Raw genomic sequence first — 22,167 nt, 5'->3', positions numbered from 1 at the left:
AGGACGCCAAAGAGGGAAGAACCATGGAGTGAGCTGCTTTCTGCAGCTAGTCACCTCGGGGTGGTTACTGCTCCCAAGGACAGGTCGAGGGCTGAGAGGGCTCTGCCCAGGTGCAGGCTGCTGCTGGGGACAGAGGATCAGCAGAGTTTTGGGGGTTCTTTGCACACACTTGAGGGGTCAGTTAGTTCATTTGAAAAGTGGACTTGTTACACCGCCAGGTTTTCCCTCAAGAAATGTCTCAAAATCTGAAGCCAGGCAGAGAAGAAGGTTAAAAGTAAACAGGCATCCCAGGAAGATGGAGCAGGCCTCCAATGTGCTTTTATTCCCGGGAAATGCACCTCAAGTCCAGCACAGTACATATAAAGCAAACCTCAGAAGACTCCTAAGAATAGAGAGAAGGAGGCAGACTGCCAGGGACCGCAGGACCTAATGAATGACCTGGGCTGAGTTATCTAGATTGGTTCATTGATTCTGATTTGTACATGCTTTATGACCCATAAGTGGAGCTAAAGAAGCCAGCAACTCAGAAACAACAGTGGGCAAGGGCCAAACATTCCCAGCAGAAGCTGGCTGTCTTTAGCAAAAGGACCAGAAAAGAGCAACGTAGCAACTCGGAAAACCCTTAGACAATAAGCACTCTATACCAGCCAACAGTACAGGAAAAACTGGTCTTACTCCAGCCCCTCCATCAGAGCTGGAGCCGGGAGCCTAGATTCCACCCTCACCATATTATGACAAGGTGCCCGTCACCCCTTCACAGTGTCAGAAAAGACCAAGGCAGGAATGGAGTCTCCTTCCCCAGTCAGTGGAAAACATGTGGGGGACTCAACTTCCATCCCACCTGGCAGTACAGATGGTCCTGACCTGATGGCACAAAAATGACATGCATTCAGTGAAAACCATGCTTTAGATTTTGAACTCTGACCTTTTCTCAGGCTAGCCATACACTGCGTGATCCTCTCTTGTGGTGGCAGGCAGGGCCGCAAGCCGCAGCTCCCTCTGCCGCGTGGTCATGAGGGTAAGCAGCCTGTGCCCTTACAGCCATTCGGTACCTGCACAAGCATTCCATTTTCCACTGTCAGTGCAGCAGTCAATGAATTACAGGAGACATCCAACACTTTCTCATAAAATTGGCTTTGTGTTAGATGATTTTCCCCAGCTGCAGGCTAAATGTTCCCAGCACATTGAAGCTAGGCTAGGCTACGCTATAATGTTCAGTAGGTTAGATGTATTAAAGGCATTTTCTACTTACACTGGCTTTATAGGGGTGGGACCCCACTGTAATTCAAGGACTGTACTGAGGCAGACCCCATTCCCTTGCCAGAGGAGTGTCAGAGAAAGTCAGTTAAGACAGAAGGTTTAATAAGATCCACGTAATAAGCCGTACTAAGAAAATGTGTAGGGTTCCCTTGGAAATCACTCAGCATACCAAGAACCAGGAAGATCTAAAATGGAATGAAAAAAAGACAATCAACAGAGGCCAACACTGAGAGAAGAGAAATATTAGGAGGTTCTGACAAAGATTTTAAAGCAGCCAGGACAAAGTGCTTCAGTATTGCACTATAATATAAATGTTCTCAAAGCCACAGAACTATACACTTTCAAACAACTAAGATGGTAAATGTTATGTTATGTGTATTTTGTCACAATTGAGAATTTTTTAAATGCTTCAACAAGCAATTATGATGTGCTTGAAACAATTGTTAAAGCCTCAGCAATAGAAGATATAAAGAAAGACCAAATGGACATTTTAAAACTGAAAATACAATAACCCAAAGAAAAAGCTCAGTGGATAGCCTTAAAGCAGAATGGGACAGAGAAAAGAATTGGTCAACTGGAAGATAAAATGATTACAAAGTACTCAATATCTACAAGGGAGAAAATAAACTGGAAAAAAATGAAGTGGCCAGGGAGTTGTGGGATTATAACAAAATATCTAATATTCATATCATTGGAGTCCTGGAAGAAAAGGAAAAAAAGGACAGGGCCAAAATGGTACTCAAAAACAGGCTAAAAGCTGAGTGAATTCTACGCTAGATAATGCTAAAGAAATCCATACCAAAACACATCCTAATTTGGAAATGAAAGAATACACACACACACACACATATATATATAAAACAAATAACAAACTTCTAATTAGAAACCAAGGAGGCCAGAAGGAGACAACACAATATTTTTCAAATGCTGGAAGAAAATAACTATGAAACTAGAATCTTATACGCAGCAAAAATAGCCTTCAGGATTGAAGGGGAAATCAAGACATTCTCAGATAAAAGAAACTAAGAGGATTTGTCACCAACAACCTGCCTTAAAAGTAAGACTAAAAGAAGTTCTCTAGACAGAAAGGAAATAATAAAAGAAGAGAACTTGGCACATTAGGAAGGGAGAAGGAACATGGTGAGCAAAAATATGCATAAATACAATAAGCTTTCCTCTCCTCTCTTGGGTTTTCTAAATAATGTTCAACAGTTGAAACAAAAAATAAAATGGCAAACTGAAGCTCCACCATATCAACAATTACATCAAATGCAAATAGTCTAAATACATTCATTAAAAGACAGAGATGACAGAATGGATTTTAAAATACAGCCCAGTATGGGATGCCTATGTGAAATTCACCTATAATACAACTATACAGGCAGTTTGAAAGTTAAAGGATGAAAAAAGATAATCATGCAAACATTCATCAAAGGAAAATAGGAGTGACCCTATTAATATGAGATGAGGTAGACCACAGAGCAAATAAAATCACCCAAGACAGAAACAATATGTAATAACTAAAAGTTGAATCCACCAAGAGGACATGATAATCCTGAACGTAAGTGCGCCTAAGCAACAGAGCTGCAAGTTATGTGAAGCAAAAATCTGATAGAACCTAAAGAAGAACTAGACAAATCCACAATTACAGGTAAAGACGTCAGCACCCCTCTCTCAGCAACTGATAGAACAACAATCTGACAGAAAGTCAGCAAGGAGACGAAGACGAATCTTCCCATTTGCAACAGCATAGATGGAGCTAAGAGGGTATTATGCTCAGTGAAATAAGCCAGGTGGAGAAAGCAAATACCAAATGATTTCACTTTTTTGTGGAGTATAAAAACAAGGCAAAACAGAAGGAACAAAATAGCAGTGGACTCATAGACACTGAGAAGGGACTAGTGGTTACCAAGGGGACGGGAGTGAGTTGTGGGGGAGAGAAGGGGACTGTAGAACCACAGTGATGTACAATTGATAAAAAAATTTTTTTTTTAATCTCTTAAAAACTCTACAGCAAAAACCAGTCCAGTCAGAAAGTGGGCAAAACATGTAAGAGGCAGTTAGGTTGAAGCGATGTGACTAGTTCTTCCCAAAGGCTCTGGGCAGAAGTGGTGTGTCTTTCCAGTCCCAGCAGTTAAGAGGGTAGGTATGAGTTTTCTCTTCCCTTTCCTGGAATCCATGTGTTGTAATGGTAGCATCACAACATGCAGTGGCCTGGGTGGGTCCCTGATTCATCTCGTGGAGGGGAGATTCTCCTGTGAGTCACTCAACTTACATCGGGCATTACATAAGCAAGAGACAGACCTCTGGTGTGTTAGGTGACTGCAATTTCTGAATTACTTGTTATTGTGACCATAACCTGTTCTATCTGACAAATGCTATGGATGAACTACAGTGTAATAATTTAACATACATTTCAATATCATGGGGCAATTACGTAACTTCAAGTTTTTCCATTTTTTATAAGTAAGGATGCTGCAGTGACAATCAGTGTTTGCATATACCCATAGCACAGATTTCTTTGGTAATGTAGGGATGAAGATTATTTCCTAGGATTTTCCTGAAAGCAGTATTATTGGAGGAAAGGAAATAAAGACTTCTATTATTCTGTGTCTTCCTGCCTTTCTTAGTGTCTGATATATAGAACTTGACCATCATAATTTTGTTGAGAGAATACTTTCTAATATTTACCACCACCAATCTTGCCAACTTCTATGATTACCATGCTTCTGGCAAAATTAATGGACATAAAGCACTTCTTTGCTGATATTTCCACTTGCATGACTTTGATCACAAGTGAGGTGGAGCATCTTTTCATATAGTTGTTTACTAACTGTAATTCTTTTATGAGTTTCCAGAACAGAGATTTTGTAATCGAGAAACAAAGCAGTAGCTTTGTGTGGTGAAGTTCCTCCCCTTTGCTAGCTTCCCCAAATCAGCAAACGATCATACAGAAAAGCAAAAAGTATACTATCGCGTTCTCTAACTGTAACTCCTTGTATGGAACAAAGCCGACTCCTTCAGCTGAGGTTAGTTCTAACTGATCGTTTCCACTGAGATCCTCGAATGTTCTTTCATTATGCTCACCCGAATATTTAATTAACTATGGCAATGATTGATTAACACACACCATTTCTGCCATCTGGAATGAGCTCCCTCTGCTTCCTGGCCCCGTCATTTCTCCAGCTCAGTTAAGATCTTGGTGAACACATTTGTCTTCCTTTTCATTTATGTTTCTTCCTCTTTTCTTTCTGAATCCTTTTTTTCTTGCTTAATGTTTAAGAGGATTCAAGGTAGGAAAATTGCTACGTTGGAGATGCTTAGGAGAATTCACTTGGCTTTTCTGCATCAACGCGACAAAGTTTTGTTACAAGAATTTCCTTGCTTCTAATGTCCATAAAACCATAGTAAATCGTTCATTAGCAAGTATGAAAAAAACTCTGAATACCAAGAGGGCTCTTCTTACGCTGGCCACTGTCTGCTTTCCCAGTCCCCTTCTGAACACAGCAACATACATTCTTATCATGCCAAGCTGCTCACGCCTCTTGGTGTGGCCTCTCACCCTGAGCCCTACAGGTCTTTGTAGATGCTGCTCCTCTGGCCTAGAGCCTTTTCCCACCTTTTCCACCTGAGAATTCTTTTTATTCATTAGGACCCACACTAATGTCAATGTGTCTGGGAAGGTTCCCCTGCCACCCGGTGCCAGCTCACCACTCTGTCCTCACATTTCTGCCAGATGTGTCACCGCTGTCACACCTTCCTCGCAGCATGGCTTTCTCCTCCTTCTGCAGATTCTGAGTTGTCAAGAACACATGTTCTCTTTTTGTTCCCAGCATCTATTACAGTGGAAGGTAAGACGTGATGGGTTTTTGTTCAATGGATGAACGACAGCAGGTCAAACCACTTAGCGAAGCTTTTTACTTCCAGCTTCTGACTGGGCCAGACATCACCCTGAGAAGTCATCAAAAATAAAACCGGGGTGATTCTTTTTGAGCAAAAGCATGCAGAAATGCATCATAAAGTCAAGGGGCAAATTACAGGTGTGGCCATTCAGGGCTTGGCACCAGCATCCAGACCCACTGGGGTCTCTGTCCCACCCACCGCCCTCACAATGGCCTAGGGTTTTGACATGTTCTCAGTACACGCAGGTAGGGGTTTCTGCTGAAGTCCAGGCACACAGTTTAGAGGTACTCCTTCCAAGACCAGAAATAAACCACAGTCAACTAATGTTTAACGAGGGAGCAAAGAAGACTCAAAGGAGAAGAGACAGTCTCTTCAATAAATAGTGATGGGAAAATTGGATATTCTTTTAAAAGAATGAAACTAGACCCCTAATTTATACCATTCACAAAAATTAACTCAAAATGGATTAAAGACTTAAATGTAAAACTGAAAATCATAAACCTCCTACAAGAAAGCATAAGAAAAATCTCCTTGACAAGGGTCTTGGCAATGATTTTTTTTGGATATAACACCTAAAAGTACAGCAAAAAGAAACAAAAATTAACAAGTGGGATTATGTGAGACTGAAAGTTCTGCACAGCAAAAGAAACCATCAACAAAATGAAAAGATAACCTATGGAGTGGGCAAAATATATTTTCAACCATGTGTCTGATCAGACATTAATATCCAAAATATATAAAGAACTCATACAAGTCAATAGCAAAATAATAATAACAATAATACAAAAAAAAAAAGAAGCAAAGGATCTGAATAGACATTTTTCCAAAGAAGACATACAGATGGCCAACAGGTACATGAAAAGGTGCTAGACATCACTAATCATCAGGAAATCCAAATCAAAACCACAGTGAGATCTCACCTCACACCTGGTCAAATGGCTATTGTTAAAAAGACAAGATGTAGAAAAAAGGGAACCATTCGTATTAATGGTGGGATTGTAAATTGGGGCAGCCACTATGAAAAACAGTAGGGAGGTTCCTCAGAACATGACAACTAGAACTACCATCTGATCCAGCCATTCTGCTTCTGACAACATATCCAAAGGAAATGAAAACACTTTGTCAAAGAAATACATTTATTGCAGCGTTATTTACAATAGCCAAGACATGGCAACAGCCTAGTTCTCCACCAATAGATGCATGGATAAAGAAGATATGGTATATGTATACACAATGGGATATTATTCAGCTATAAAAAAGAAGAAAATCCTGCCATTTGTAACAAGATGGATGGACCCTGACAGCATTGTGCTGAAATAAGTGATTCAGAGAAAGACAAATATTATATGATACGATCTCATATATATGTGGAATCTTAAAAAAAAAAACTGAACTCATAGAAAAAAGAGATCAGAAGCAGGGGCTAGAGTGGGGAGAAATTGGAGGAAGGGGGTCAAAGGTGCAAACTCCCCATTATAATATAAATGGGTACTAGGGGTGCTGCAGCCAGCACTGCTATGTGGCTTAGAGGAACGTTGGTAGGAGTAGATCTCGAGAGTTCTCACCACAAAGAGAAAGTCAATTTTTTCTTTCTTTCCTTTGAATCTGTATGAGATGGTGGATATTAACTAAATTTATTAGTAGACCCCCTCCTTCCCTTCTCCCTAATCCTGCCCTTTTGGGCTGAGTGGGCAAAGGACCCTCCAGTTCAAGCGGGCGGTGGGGTCTGCTGCTCATCCCATCCCCTGGGACACCCACCGCTCCTGGAAAGAGCCAGGAACAGACAAGCAGGCAAGCTCTCATTTCACAGTATATGTAAATCAGTATGCTATACACCTTAAACTTATATCTCAATAAAACTGAGTAAAAAAGTGCTCATTCCAGAACAGGACTGGCTCCTACTGTGGGTGATAATTCTTACAAAACATGAAGAGCTTTCTAAACACTAATGATGATTGTTATACATATGTGATGTGGAATATGTAATTGGTCTTTTCGGTTAAAATCACATGTGTTTTAAAAGCATAAATTTAAAAATCCGGAGGGTTTCTCCCAGATTAGTTTGGTGGGGATCATGGTTCCAGCACTTCACACCCCAAAATGTCTCCATGTGACCTGTGTCTAGGGGCAGGACTCACTTCTGAGGGTCTCTAGGCTACCTGCTCAGCCCCAGTGTTTGAAAAGGACAGGTACAGAATACCACTCTGCTGAGTCACTGAACTGCTCACACTCCCAGAAAAGCTGTAGGAACGGTCAAGAAGGAACTGGAGGGAAGAAGCAGAAAGAAGGGTGAAATGTAACCCCTTTTCAGGGCAAAGCTGTGCCTAGAAATAAATGTTAAGGTCGCATTAAATCACCATTGGAAACCCAGGTCTTATCCAGAAGACCAGTGATTTAACCTACTTGCCCAGTGTCATCAAAAATCTCCTTCACACAAATAGAAAGCTTCTGGTGCTGATGAGGACAATGCTCTGAAGTGACCCCAGCCTCCAGCAGGGGCCTGCAGGGGAGGGAGGGATGTCCTGGACTAAGGGAGGAGCCTGGGGGGGTGGGGGTGGTTCTGCATTTCATCCAATGGTTAGGTTCTAAGAGCTTCTATCATAGGAGTGACCCTTCCCAGGAGCCTTTTGCCTAAAAATGGGGTGTGCTACTTTCCAGACAGTTCAGTTCAATATTACGGACCATTAACTCAATGTTTTTGTTTAAAGATGAACGGGAATGAGTAAGTAATGTCCTTCATCCTGGAAGTCCCAGACACAGGGTGCAGTGTGGCCCTCAGAGCTGTTCCCCTGGGGCACAAGTAGCTCAACTCTGTTAGGGCTTGTCTGTAGGGTGCTCCGGGCTCTGAGGCACTCAGGGCTGTCCTGTTAGCGGGACACACATTTAAAGAACTATGGAACCTAAGATGAGGAAACTTTACAAAAGTAACAGAAATTTAAGACTCACTGGCAACGGAGTGCAAAAATAATTTTGAGTGGCACTGCCCAAGAATATAATAAAGCACAGACCCTTACTGAGGGCAGGTGAAAAATGTGAGAATATTCTTGAACGTTCAGGAAACCTTACCTCCGATGTTTGGACACCAAAGAAAAATGCTCGAAAAAATATATTTCTCTGTGTTAAATAAATCATCAACCAGGTTGTAAGAAGGTGGAAGGTTGTGGATGATGTTTCTCTTTATTTCCCAAACTTCCTAATATGTTGTTTTAATGTTTTCCTAAAATAATAAAGAGGTAAGTTAACCTAGCAATTGGTTAATATAAACACTGAATGAAGGCTTTTAAACAACAGTACATGCAAATGAAGAGAAGAAAATATTCACCGTCCAGGAAGCTATTGGCCGGAAACCGCTCCCACAGTGAGCGAGCGCTGTCCTGGCCACTGCGCCGTCCAGGGAACTGAACCTTCTGCTGTGAAAGCAGGGGAGTCCCTTCACCCCCGCGTCATCCTCATCCCCCATCCCCGGGACTGTCTGTGCCACACTGTCCCCTAAGGCTGCATCTCAGGCTGCAACTGGGCCAACTGAGACCCACACCTTCCTGTCTCACTCTGGACTCCTCAGGGCCACCCCCGCAGGACGGCCTTTGTCTCCTTCCATCCACCCGGAGACCCCCTCCTTCCCTTCTCCCTAATCCTGCCCTTTCGGGCTGAGTGGGCAAAGGACCCTCCAGTTCAAGCGGGCAGTGGGGTCTGCTGCTCATCCCATCCCCTGGGATCCCCACGGCTCCTGGAAGGAGCCAGGAACAGACAAGCAGGCAAGCTTTCATCCAGTGAGCCAACAACAACAGCGTTCATCTGCAACACACTTTTCGGAGGCAAGAGGTACGGTTGGCTTTGATTACGGAGAATCTAGAGGGAGGGGTGAAGTTTTTGGCCAAGAGTCCCTCAGCCAAGCAGGAAAACCAAAAGCGGTCTCGTCTTTACATGCAGTGTGCTGCTCAGAGGACAGCTGCCTGTGTCCAGCAGGCCAGCACGGCGGGGCGAGTGCAGGCCAGCAAGAAGTCTGCAGTGCGGCCCTCCAGGGTGCCTCCACGTGGGCACAGCGTCTGAGGGTGAGTGGCAGGGAAACGGGACTGCCTGTCGCCAGGAAAGGAAGCCCCTGACATTCAGAATTCCTAAGTTTGTCATTGTAAGATGACACCCAGCCTGGACCATAGACTCACCCCCATTCCGAGAGACCTGAGCCTGTCCCCCAGACCCTGCACCCACCCCTCACCCCCCACCGCCAGCTCCGCGCTGGTTGGGTGGCCACCATGAGCCATCTCGTCCGGCTCCTGTGTCTGCTGTTCCTTTACGGTGGATGCTGTTGGACGCTACTGCCTTCCAAGCCCCTCGCGCTCTCACCGTGAATCATCTGGTGCCCCGGCAACTTCCCGAGAACCTGGGCACTTGGCTCACAGTCATCCTCTCCCACAACCCCGTTCCCAGCCCTCACTGCTGCCATTACCCTAAGTGACTTTGCTTTGTGGGTAAACGGCCCACCCACACTCTTGACCTCTTCATCCTCAAAATGCTTTTCCTCACCTTCAGCACAGATGCCCGTGTAATGTGGGCCTCATGGCCCTGTGGAGCGGCTCCAGCTCCCGAGTTCACATGCCCCTGAGCCAGCCACTGTGGCTGCATGCTGCTGAGCCCTCTGTCCTGGCCCTCCCTGCATGCTGTCCTGCTGCCCATTCCTCATCTGCCAAGGTTCCGAGGCGTTCCTTCAGCCATTCCCTGGGACCCTCTGCCCCTTGCCCGTGAGTAACAAATACACTGGCTTCTCAGCTCCCACCGGGAACTACTGGAGAAATCACACACACAGCCCACCAGCAAGAGCTGACTGGTTGCTCACCCCTTGCCTGCCTCTACCCCTTCCTGCCTGGAGATCAGACGCAAGGCAGCAAAAATGAGGCAGCCACGTCTGACCACAGGAGAAAGGCTGAGAGGAGATCCAGAGTCCAGCCCTGACATCGCAGAGCCTCCAGAGCAGATGTGGACCCTGCCTCGGTAGGATTCTTGGTCGCATGTCCCATTTTCTTAAGTCAGACTTGATCCTAACTGATGCAAGGTCTCTGTATATTCATTACAGTTGGTCTCAGCTGAGTCCTCATTCAACAATTCCTGTTTATAATGCCTCCAAAACATCTCTTAATTTTCTCTTCATGCACTGAGCCACTTCTGGGTCTCCTTTAGCTAGCACAGACAACCACGGATAATTGTGCTGCTCACTTGAAAGCAGCCCTTAAGGTTTATTTGGGCTTTAAAATTACTCAGTCCAATCTGCAGATACAATGCATTTGTATGCACGGTGAAGCTGAGAACCACCATGCAGGACCCAGAGGCTTTGCTTATTGAGTTACAGACACTGAAATGATGCTGAAAGTCAACCGTCAAAGCAGAAGGGCAGGGCGAGTGAGAGAGAGGCAGTCAGCCAAGAAAATAACACTGAAGGCAGAAAAATGGGCTCTCAATTCTGAGAATGGACAGCATCGTGACAAAGCGCCGAGAATCGCAGCAGAGAGAGAAGAGGCAGGCTGGGCAAATGATCTTTTTATTGTTTCAGGGAATGCTTCATGCTTGAGTGTTCCAGTAAAATGCATGAATGAGACTGAAGGATATTGATGTCTGCCTCATCATTTAGCATTTTTACAGCCCACACTGTGCCATCCAAGAAGGGCGGTGTCAATCAACAGGACCACTAATTTGGGGCACTGATTTCATGACCATGACCTCCTTAGAGCCTCGTGCAGACACCAGCTCACTGTGAGAAAGTCTCAAATGGGTTCATTCTTCTCACTTTACAAGTAGGAAAACTGAGGCATGGAATTCCTGAGGCCTAGGTGATGGACCCCCAGTGGGGAGAGGTGAGGGCACCCGCAGCGGGTATTGGGGTGAAGAGTGGGAGAGGGAAAGGGGACTAGGGTGTCAGCAGGGCATGTTCTGCAGCTGGCCCACAGGGCAGAGGAGCAGGACAGAGGCAACTTCGGCAGCCCCAGGTGTGGGAGAAGCACCTGTGCCTCCACAATGCTCCTCTCCCCACTTCCCTAACCCTAAACCCAGTGGCAATTCCTTTAGACATCAAAGAAGGGTAATTTCAGTTTACTGTTAATATCTATTTCCATGCATTTTAATACTAAATGTTGGAGGAAACCCTGGGGTCTATCCTCCCGGCACGGAGAGGGCGCGGGCTGGGCAGGGGCTGCCTTCAGAGCTGGGGGAGGAGGAGGTGGGATAGAGCCACCTGCTTCTTGGTTACGAGCACTTCGTTTTCCTGTGTCACAAGACACTATTCTGCATTGGGATGAACCCAAGTTCCGAAAACCATTCACAATCTGCGAAAGACGGGTGAGCTCAGTTTTCGCCACACCAGAGCCAGTGGCTTTGACCAAACCGTAGGAGCCCGGGCTGTTCACTGGGCCCCAGGAAGGCGGAGACAGCCAGGGCCACCGGAGAGGGTGCACCTCCTCACCCTGGCATGTGCTGCGCCAGTGCTGAGGCCTGAAAAAAGATCCCTGAGGAAGGAGGAGGCAGGTGGCAGGGCGGGAAAGGCACAGCGTGAACCTGGGGGCCCTTCCCCTGGCTGGAGAGCCGTCACTCCCTCTCTGACTCAGCAGCAGAAAGCTGTGCCTGGTGGGAACAGCCTGCCGGGAGGGAGTCATCCTGGGCGCTTATCAGAGAGTGGCCCAGGCCCCCAATCAGGGCATCTCTGGGGATCCAATCTGAGGGGACGTGCAACAGGCATGGTTCAAAATGTTCTCTGCTGAGAGGGCGTGAGGAGGCTGCCTGGCCGCGTGATGATGACCTCGTGCATCCGCACCGCCCATCCCAGATAGGGGGAAAGCTTCAAAGCCGTTTCTTGAAGGGATTCCCTCAGCGAGGAGCAGAGCCACGTTTCTCAATCCACTTTAATTCCTCAGAGCAGGCAAGGTCTGGCTTTGGTTTGCTGATTCCGTGCCTCATGGGAGAAGGCGATTCATTCATTCCAAAGCCAGAGTCACAAAGCTGCTCCCTGGGGGGTAAGCTGTTGAGTGGCTCTCTGCAGCGCCCGTGGCAGCCACCCAGCCCCAGCCAGAGGCCCAGGGGCGGGAGGGTGTCTGAGAATGTGCACTAGCTGTTTCCCCTCCAAAAATTAAGGTTCATGCTTCATCAGTAGGTGTGAGTGATATTTAGTCTTATAAGTAAACACAAATGTGTTGAGAATGACTCCCAAAAGTTGGGTATCAGGAAGCTGATGTCATTTGTCCCATCATCCCTGAAGTTTTTTTTATGGCACGTGAGACACCTGAGCCCACATCCAAGGCCCTCACGTCCAAGGCCATCAGCCCAACATGTTATGCTGAGTTCCAGCTGCATGATTTCTATGGATTTGACACAATTTCAAAGGGAGCTCTAAAACTGAGGGTGACTAGAGAGGGGTCCTTTATAGCCCTAAAGAACACAGAGAACTCTGGTCTCTGGAATGTTCTATTTTCATGAGGTTCCGTTACTCTGAAGTTTAGCAGAAGATGGTGGAGGGAAATGAGAAACGCGGCCCTTGGTCCCCTGTGACCTTCGAGATCACTCTCCTTCACCCCCTACATCACGCTGACATTGCTCAGAGGTCAATCTTCAGTCTTCTTTCCTTTTTCTCCCCTCCTTGCACCCTTTCTGAGCCATTTTGGCCATTCTCCTATGTTGTTGGCTTCCATAGTTCCCTGCTTCCTCGGTACCCTTTGCCACCTGCCCACTGGAAATCTCACAGATATCCCACAGGCACCTCGAGCCTAATATGCCAAAAACTATTTTCTTCTCATCTCCCTCTGCCTATTAATCTGGACAAGCAGGGCCGCTGGGCTAGCATTCTGGAGCCAAAGCAGGACAGAGGGAAGAGCAGGGCGGGGCCAGGCGGGAGCTCGAGGCCTTATAGTCAAAGATGTACAATGTCTGTGTCCATGGGGAAGCTCAGACGAAGCTTCTTCTCCAAAGGGCTTAGCAGAGATCCGGAAACCAGGCATGAGACCACAAGCAGGACAGCAAAACAGGCCAGCAGGGAGGCAGCACGTGGAAATTAGTGCAGAAACAAAGACTCTGGAATCTTCTTTAAGGTGTCACTTTGGATAACATCCAGGCTTCCTACTTCTCCTTTTCCCTTTCACTCAGCTGTCCAAACTGGAAACCTCAGAGTCCTTCTTGATCCCTACCTTGCTGTTGTTAGCAAGTTCTGTTGAAGGGGGCTCCTGAGTACCTCCTCTGCAGGCTCTTGCCCCCTGCCCATCGCCTCTCCCTGCTTCTGGTCTGGAGAACTTTGGAAACCTCCAAGGGAAACTCCCGGCTCATAGTCTCTTTCCACAGGGGTCACTCCCAACATGCCACCAAAAATCAGGTCTGCATTAAAACCACAGCAGCCTCCTGTCACCTCGAGGATGCAAGCCAAACTCCTAAGTAGGCACCCAAAGTCCTTCACGTGCCAGCCCTCACCTCCCTCAGCCTGGTCTGCTGCCAGCCCCCCTCACTTTTAACCTGCCCTGCCCAGCGCTGGCAGCCCACTGCACACCACTGCTTTCTACCTCGGAGCACACAGGCTCCCCTGCCTTTTCTACCTGCAAATTCTGGCTCCTCTTTCAGAAATCTACTCCAGAGCCCCTTTTTTTCTCATACCTTCCTGAGTGCTTGGGCTCAGTCCCCATTTTCTGAGCTCCTGTGGTGCTCTGTGCTCCCTCACCACACTATTCTGGGACCCTTGTTTCCATCCCATACACCTACTAAACAGTGAACTTCTCATATACAGTGATAGCTTCTTATAAACTGTCATATCCCTAGGACTTAGCTTGCAGCTGGCACTTGTAGACATGTCAGTATTTGTTAAATGAATGAACAGGGTGTGAGCAAACGTACTAAGAACAGAAAAGAAGGAGACATGCCATTGCCTACCTGGCCCCAGCGGCTGCATACCTCCCAGTCTCAGTGCACTCCAGACACTGTAACAAAATGCCATCAACTGGGGGGCTTATAAAAACAGAAACTTATTTCCCGCAGCTCTGGAGGCTGAAGTCCAGAACCAAGGTGCCAGCAGACCCAGCAGCTCCCTCACAGGCATCCTTCTCCCAATAACCACACAGTGGGGGGAGGGCAGAGGGACCTCCCTGCTGTCTCCCTCATAAGGGCACTGATCTCCACCCTCATGCCTTAATCACCCCCAGAACCTTGGGGGGGGCAGGATTTCAACATATTAATCTGTGGAGGGCACCACTTTAGTCCAAAGTCTTCCTAGCTTGTGCTGGGAGCAGGAAAGAGGTCAGGGAGTGAGTAATCCCTGTGCGTGCGAAGGGTGAGCCCAGAGCAACGGACAAAACGTCAATGGAAAACGCGAGTGTGGCTTTCAGCACATCAGAAATTCCTGGTCTTACCTTGTCCACATCCTTAGGCGGGGGGACTGAGGTCCAGGGAGGAGATGTGACTTACCCAGAGGAGGGGCAGCTATGCTCATTGTAAGGTAAATGGGCAGAATATGAGAATGCAGCTGTGGGAGGAGGGACTGGATGCAGCCAGAGGGAGAGCAAAGCACATGTAATGCAAAGCACTGGAGATATCTTTCCTCTCCTCAGCAGACATTTATTCCTCGTGTCCATTTGTGCACATTTAATTTGCATTTATGTTTAATTGTGTGTGTGTTGCTTTACAAAGAGTCTTTGTATATGTATATTGAATAAACTAGCATTTATCTTCATCCCCACCCAGACTGAGAGCTCCAGCAGAAGGGAGCACATTCTCCATTTTCTGCTTCCCACCGCGCTGTTCCATGTACCCTCAGGACACACACGTCCCACCCCGGCTGAGAACACGCTCTTGACTTAGAGGTAACTTTTGTTGCCAGTTTGGAGCAACACGTCCAATCCTGGCTGTCCATGGGATTTTTCTCCTGTCCCTATTCCAGTTCTGGCTGTACTGACCATACTTAGCTAATCGCCATCCCCTATGTCCCTCCTGCCATTTCCTAGCTTTCATTTGGAAGCATATTTTCCCCTGTCCTCACAAAGCCCTCTCTCAATATCCCGACATTGCCTTAGAACAACGACACTTCCTGCAATAGATAGCAGCCACCATGGCCGGCCTAGATAAGGATCCCTGGCTTCTCCTGCTTCCTTATCCACATGGTGGAAGCTGGGCTGGCAGGGCGGGGCTTCCATGAGACAGACAGGGTCGGCAGCCAATGGGCTGCCCAGTGCTCGCCCCGGGGGCTGCTCGCTTGCCTTCTACTATCAGGTCTTGGGTTGGTGCTGTGTGGCACCGACAGCACGGGAGCAGAGGCCAGGGTGGGCAGGAAAGGGCTCCAGAAGCCCCTGCACCAGCCATCCGCGAGCAGGCGTGATCGGGTCACACCTGTGTGCAAGCCCCGCAGGGACCTCTCTGATACGTTGCCCAGGGTACCCCCAGGTCATCCTATTGGGCAGCTGAGGGGGGAAGTTCGGAGGATTTGGGGACATTTGGAATCCTTCACTCTAAGCCCCCAAGTCACCTGCACCCTCGCAGCTGACTGTCGACAGTAACCTGACTGCTCCTTCAGGAAATTCCTGCCCAGGAAAAGAAAAGCTCCAAAGAAACTGAACTTCCCAGAAAAGTCCATTGGAAGGGACATTAAACTGTTGCCCTTTCCAGTAGATAGCATCAGCAACTATTTATACTCTAGATTCTTTGAATCCCTTGCCTCAAAACCCTCACGTTGCTGTCTGTGTTCACCAGTCTGTGAACTTTATCCAGTCCGAACTAAACTCCCCACTCCCTGTACATCAAAAGACCCTTTTAAACCTACCCCAAAGCTTCATGAATGCCCCAGACTTTGACTCCCCATCCGAGACACTATGAAAACTGTCAAGGCCATGCTGTTCCTGAGCCCAGTAAGCCATGGATACAGCAAATCAGCAGGTTATGGGGTGGCATTTTCAGGGAGCCAGAATGTGCTCAGAGTTGATGTGCCAGGTGCTGGGGCCACAAAGACGGCCAAGCAAACAGTCCTGTCTTTGTGGTGTTTCTATTATTACACCATGATGCGCAGACACATTAAACAGCTGGTCACCAGTAAGCTGTCAATAATTGATCATAACTATCTAAACACAACAGTGAAAAGTGCTGCAAAGAAGGAAGTGCAGAGGCGCAGCACTGACCTTCTCTGGGAGGCAGGGCAGGCAGGGTGCTGATGGGTCTGCAAATGACTCTGGGAGCTGGACCTCTGTCCTGCACTGTACAATACTTTTGTGGTGGGGCAGAGTGGATCTCAGGAAGGCCTGGGGTTTATTAAAAGGCACCTGCTTTTACAAAGCAGGCTGGGCAGTGAGGGGATTTCAGAGTCTGGGCTGCTGGCGCAGTGCCTCGGAAGGGAGGCAGTATCATTCCCATGCAGCGAGGGAAGGCCTGGGGGCACTGCTGGGGGGTCAGGCTGGCCATGCGGGGAGAGGACTGGGTGGCCACTGAGAAGTGTGCCTCAGTGGAATCCAGGGACCTGGTCTGGGAGATGGGCAGCTGAAGGGGGTACTTCTCAAGGCCAAGTTAGAAGCCTCTTCAGTCCCTCAAGGCATTCAGGGGGACCTGGACTGATGCTGCATGAAGATGCCTCGAAGCACCCCACCATGAGGTGTGGGAAGGAGAGAGAAAGAGTTTTAAGAGGCCCTAAATTATATGTAGATTCTAGACTCTATAAGATTATAAAGGCAGGGCCTTGTGCCATGGAAAGTAAAAGAATACGGCAATTCCTGCAACAAAGTATGAGCTGGTCTTAGACCTGCCGGCATGGCCCATGAACGGAACTGGGCCCCCGGGGCTGGGCTGACTTGGATATAGCAACAGCGGCCTGATTCCCAGCTGCGCCTGGACATCGGGATTGAATTCCCGATGAATTCCTCTCTGATGAAAAGGAGCAGGCTCAAGTCTGCAGGTGCAGGAGTTGGGGCTCAGGGAAGAAAATCAAGTCAGAGACAAAAACTCAGGAAGAACAAGGACAAGCTCAGGGTGAGAGAGAAAAGCCTGAGCTGAGCGGGGCCGTGTGTGGCATAGGGGGCGGGGCGGCCCCGAGGGCGGGCCAGAGGAGCCTTGGGCAGTTCTGGAGGAGCGAAGGGATGTTTAACGGCAGTGTTTTAGCAAGGATCCCTTGGCGTGCAAGGACCTACGGGACAACCCCGGGCGGCTCTGGCTCCTCGGCTAAGAAGGCTCAGCTCTGCAGCCAGCTGGCGGCTGCTGGAGGGCATGGAGGGACACTCCGTCAGAGGCAGAATCCCGGGGTCTCCGGATTGTGCAGGTGGTGCGAAGGACAGGAGGAGTTACTGCGGTGGAGTGTGGGGCCGAAGTGGCCAGGAAAAGAGGTAAAGGTGGCAAACAGAAAGCGTAGGAGGTCACACCAGCCTCAACCTGGAATGCATGGGCTGTGCAGTGGAGGGTGCAAAGCCCAAGCGGAGACGGATCGTGACAAGGCCCGGACACTGTCCATCCCTCCACCAGCCTGGAAGCACGGAGCTCTGAGGCCTGGCTGACTAACTTCTGGGTCCCCGCAGTGCCTGGCACCTGGCCTGCATGTGACGGCCTCCATCAGCATCTGGCGTGTTGCATGAGACCCTCCAGCATACGAAGGGCTTGTATGTATTGCCTTCATGGCCACACTGGAATGAAAGTTGAGTCACAAGCGAGTCCACTAGAAAAACAAGGAGTTTAGCATCTTCTCCAACTGCAGAGTGGCAGAGGGGCCTTGAGTCCACTTGCCCCGATGCCAGAGACTCATGCCTGACCCTGGTGACCCCGGCTTGGAGTGGGCACAGGACAATGAGCGCAGATGGGCGAATCACCAGAACTGTGCAGGGAGAGGGGACAGGAGGAGAGAGCTGCCACCAGGTGGGCAGGAGAACAGACGCATACGTGAGTTGACCTTTACATGCTTCGCCTCCGCCTTAGAGGTAAAAGAAGAGGGAGAAAATGTAACTCCCTCCTCCCCTCCTCCACCCTCACCCTTCATGTGCAGGATGGGACGGGGAAAGCCACCTCCCCTCTTAAGAACATCCCTCTCTGTCTGTCTCTATGCATGCACGCATGCACACACACACACCCCTAAATAATCCTGCGAGTAGGTATAAGCGGGATGGGGAGCCTCCACATCACCAAGAGTTGCTGGCTTCCATCTCTGAAACTTGAGCGAGTTCAGGATTCCTAACCAGCCCTTGTTTCTCTCATCCTGGAAACGTTAGGTCTTGGGGCAGTTGTGAGCAGAGCGGCACCTACCTATAAATCAGAAGTCCCCCGGCAGCACCGAAACACAGAACATTCAGATGTACTGGATTCCCCCGAAGGAAGGGGAGTGGGCAGCAGGTGGTGTGTGTCCTGTGAGGACAAAAGTGGACAATAAAGCAACTTACTTTACCTAAGTCTCCCGCCCTTCCCGGCTGCACTGCTGAAGTCACAGCCTGGAAGCACCCTGAGGACTAGACGGTGGTTCTCACCGAGGTCCCCCTTCTGTTTCACCACTTTCTTGTCATGTCGCTGCAGGATTTGGGGGAGCATCTCAGGCTTACCCAGCCCAGCCTGGTGCCTTCCTGGTGAGCTGACATTCTTAAAGCTCATCTGATTAGGTTGTTTTAAGCAGAAGCCTGGGGAGACTTCTAAGATGCAGTAGAATTTCCATTGAGACAAAGAGGCCTTTTATTCTTTGAGATTTGACTCTAATTTGGTTATTATTTTTGCTCAAGTCTGCACAGCACCTCTGCAAGGAGCTGACTTTTCCATGGGACCACCTTGTCAGTGCTAACGGCTCCCTTATTTATTTGCCTCAAAGAAGCCTCCTTCCAGATCCAAACACAGCCTCAGATTCATGCCTTGCATCTGTCCAGCTTCTGCCTACAGCCTTTCCCAACTAAGGAAACGCTGTCATGAGCCCCCACGGAGGGCAGGACCCTAGAGACCTGGGAACAGAGGGTCAGGGTCCAGCAACATGCAGGCACAGGCCGTGTGGGTGTCCACTGCCATCCAGGATATCTGGGACGTCCTGAGCTGGGGCATCAAATGCTCTTGGTTGGGAGCCTGTGTCACTTTGTGAGCGTCTGCTGTCTTGCCCGTCCATGTGTCCTTAGGTGCCAGGGCAAATCCATACACAGAGCTGCTCCCTTTCTGGTCAGTTCTTTCTGGTCAGCATTCGACTTGCCTAGCCCCGTGCCCTTTTCATCCTACTGTTCATCTTGCTCCTTGAAGTGAAGCCACCCAACAACCCGAGCCCTGGGGACTCAGCACTTCCAGCACACCAGCCCCTCCTGGCCCAGACCCCACCCACAGGGGGTGTGAGGACACTTAAATCTGCTGAAGCTTGCAGACTTGCAGAGCACAACATACAAAATGAGGAAACAAGTCTCAAGAAGTCTGCACTCCTGCAGAGGTGAGGAGTAGACATCACTGCATACGAAGTGGTTCCTGGCACTTTCTCAGCAGCTCACACAAGAGAAAGTCTGGGCCCAGTGGTGCCCTAGGACTCCAGTAACCATGGTTTCTGGCTTCCACACAGGAGCTGGTGACCTGCTTAGACAGGTGATTTTCTGCTGCTGAGACAGAGTTATTTCCTCATACATCATTCACGCACTCAGCCCCACACTTACTAAGCACCTACTGTGTGCAAGTTTCTGCCACACATGGGGCGTATATCCTAGAAAAAGACTCAGAGTTTTTCTTGTCAAAACTTTTCATTATATAAAGAGAAGTCCCCAGAAGTCCAGAAAAGGAAATGACTTGAGTAGGTAGGGTAGTTGGCTTGGACCAGCATCTAGAGTCCACATACACAGAATTCTGACTGCTGACCCAACCCAGACAGCATTTAGCACTGAACTTAGAGCAGGAAATCCACAGGCAAGCAAAAGACAGCCTCAAAACAGACGTTCATTTGGACTCAAAGCCACTGAGCAGAGATAGTGTGAGTTTTGAGATCGACAAAAGGGACTCAAGTCCGTCTCCTTGGGGGTATATTCAGGCTGGGCATAGGGGTGAACTCCAACAAGGGGCTCTTAAATTGGGCTACCAAGCAGGCAGAAGTATATGTCCGGCAGATGTCCTGAAAATGTGATCAGTGTGAATACCCAAATCGGGACATTCAATTCGAATTAACCACCCTCCACCCATTCAAATAGTGCATGTTTTTTACCTGAATTATTCATCATTAACCAGACAACTTCTCTATGTGATTTAATGACTTGAGCATGTACCACTTTTGGCTATCAGTATTTCTAAGCAACTCTTTCCCAATAACTCAGTGATTCTTGTGGAAGAAAGAAATCGCCTCAAGGAAGTCCATGGGAAACCTGTGAGTATAAAAGGATGGCCCAGCCTGTTGTGTGGCCCCCGAGACTCACATCTGCTGGGTGATGCTGTCAGCAGCCGGCCTCACACCATTCTCACCCGTCTAGTGCTGGCCGCAGCTGCTATGGAAGCTGACAAATTCCAACGTTATTCACATTTTTAATTTGTCTTTTTGTTGCAGCAATACATGAATGCAATTTTTGCATCCTGGTACCACAAGTCCTGCAGTGAGGAAGAGGAATCCCCTGACACCTTCTCCTCGGCTCCAAGCCCCACCCCAAGAGGCAGATCTTCCAGCTTCTTTTCTGGAATTTTCCTCTGTATTTTGAATGCACTTACATGGCTTCTCAACAAATTCTACAGTTTTAAACATCATGTACTAACTTCCTATTTCACGGGATTGGACTCTAGCTCTGTTCTGCAAACACCTCCCCTCCATGCCCATTCATACTTCCTCACCCCTCCCTGTAATGTAGTTACATCCCAGTTTGGGGCCCAATTAATAGTTAATGGTTTCCATTATTGACGAGCATGTGAATATGGCTCAAGGTACAACATTTTGTTTTTCTGGAGGTTACAAGCACAGCCTTCTTGTTTACATAGTTGTCTATCTACCTATCACTCCTAACCAAATACTCTGAACAAAGCTACAAAATTCCTCTCAATACAAAGACATCAGGTAATACATTGGTTTATTGTTTTCCTTTCTGCTTGGTGATAACCCTCCTGAAGCCTTGCACTGCTGTGGCCTACCTGGACGGGCTGTTCTCCAGGCCTGCTCCCCGCACCTTGGCGACTTCCACCGTATGCCCGGTATTCCTCCTGGGTCCCCTGTGTGGGGCTCTTTGTTTCTTGAATTACAAATCCTTTTTCTTGGTTTACTTCTTCTGATTGTTTCTTAAGAAAGAGGCAACATGTCTGAATTTATGTTTCCAACAACATCCAACTATACCAAGTGGACTGTACATAGAATTCTAGGATAGAAATCGTGTTCCCTCAGAATTTTGAAGACTTACTCCTATATTCAAACTTCCACTGGGTCAGTTGAAAAATCCAACGGTGTTTGAACTCTGATCCTCTGTAGGGGAGCTTTCCTTTGCCCCTGTGGACAGTTTCAGCATCTTCTCTTACCCTCACCCCGGAAGCATGTGCCAGCCTGCCTTGGCAAAGGTGTTTTCATCCAGGGAGTGGCACACATGGCGGACTTAGTGCCTTACGCCTTTTCGCTCTGAGATTTCTACGGACACAACGTCTGTGATGAATTGTCCCGTCCACAGAACTCATGCAGAATTCTCAGTAGGATGCTGGGCTTGCTGGTGGGTCATTTATCTTTTTTCGCTTATTTTATTTCTTTGCATTTATATTCTAGATACAGACAAATACCAAGTGGTTTTGCTTATATGTGGAATCTAAAAAAATAAAGCAAACAAACAAACAAGCAAAACAAACATAGACTCACAGCAGCAGAGGAAACACTGGTAATTGTCATGGAGGGAAGCAGGGGAATGGGGGAAATACCTGAAGGAGGAGAAAAAATTACTGTGAGCATTCAATATCTTCATCTGGGTGATGGTTACACGAATGTACACACATGTCAAAAGTGCCAAGCTGTGCACTAAGATTTGTTCTTGTTTGTATGTACCTCAGTTTTTTAAAACAACAAGATATATCAGTGGGCATTAAAGTCAAAAAATAAAATAAAATATGAAATACATAAAAACAAAAAAA

At 47.8% G+C, this 22,167-nt stretch overlaps 1 long non-coding RNA gene across 2 annotated transcripts in view; it reads right to left on the bottom strand.

Annotated features, from left to right (window-relative positions):
• LOC140845856 (uncharacterized) overlaps nt 1–22,167 on the bottom strand; it is a 35,608-nt gene that overhangs the window by 5,354 nt on the left and 8,087 nt on the right. Inside the window, exons 3-4 of one of the 2 annotated variants that reach the window (XR_012124778.1) lie at nt 21,899–21,957; nt 18,385–18,483 (exon numbers count right to left, since the gene is read on the bottom strand). This is a non-coding gene — a long non-coding RNA (uncharacterized lncRNA). The remainder of the gene's footprint in view (nt 1–18,384; nt 18,484–21,898; nt 21,958–22,167) is intronic. The other variant, XR_012124779.1, reaches the window with a different exon arrangement.

The sequence above is a fragment of the Manis javanica genome, chromosome 13 (assembly GCF_040802235.1).
Source record: "Manis javanica isolate MJ-LG chromosome 13, MJ_LKY, whole genome shotgun sequence".
NCBI classification, from domain to species: domain Eukaryota; kingdom Metazoa; phylum Chordata; class Mammalia; order Pholidota; family Manidae; genus Manis; species Manis javanica.
Note: the sequence above shows the minus strand (reverse complement) of the source record. Positions and strands in the feature narration are given on the sequence as shown.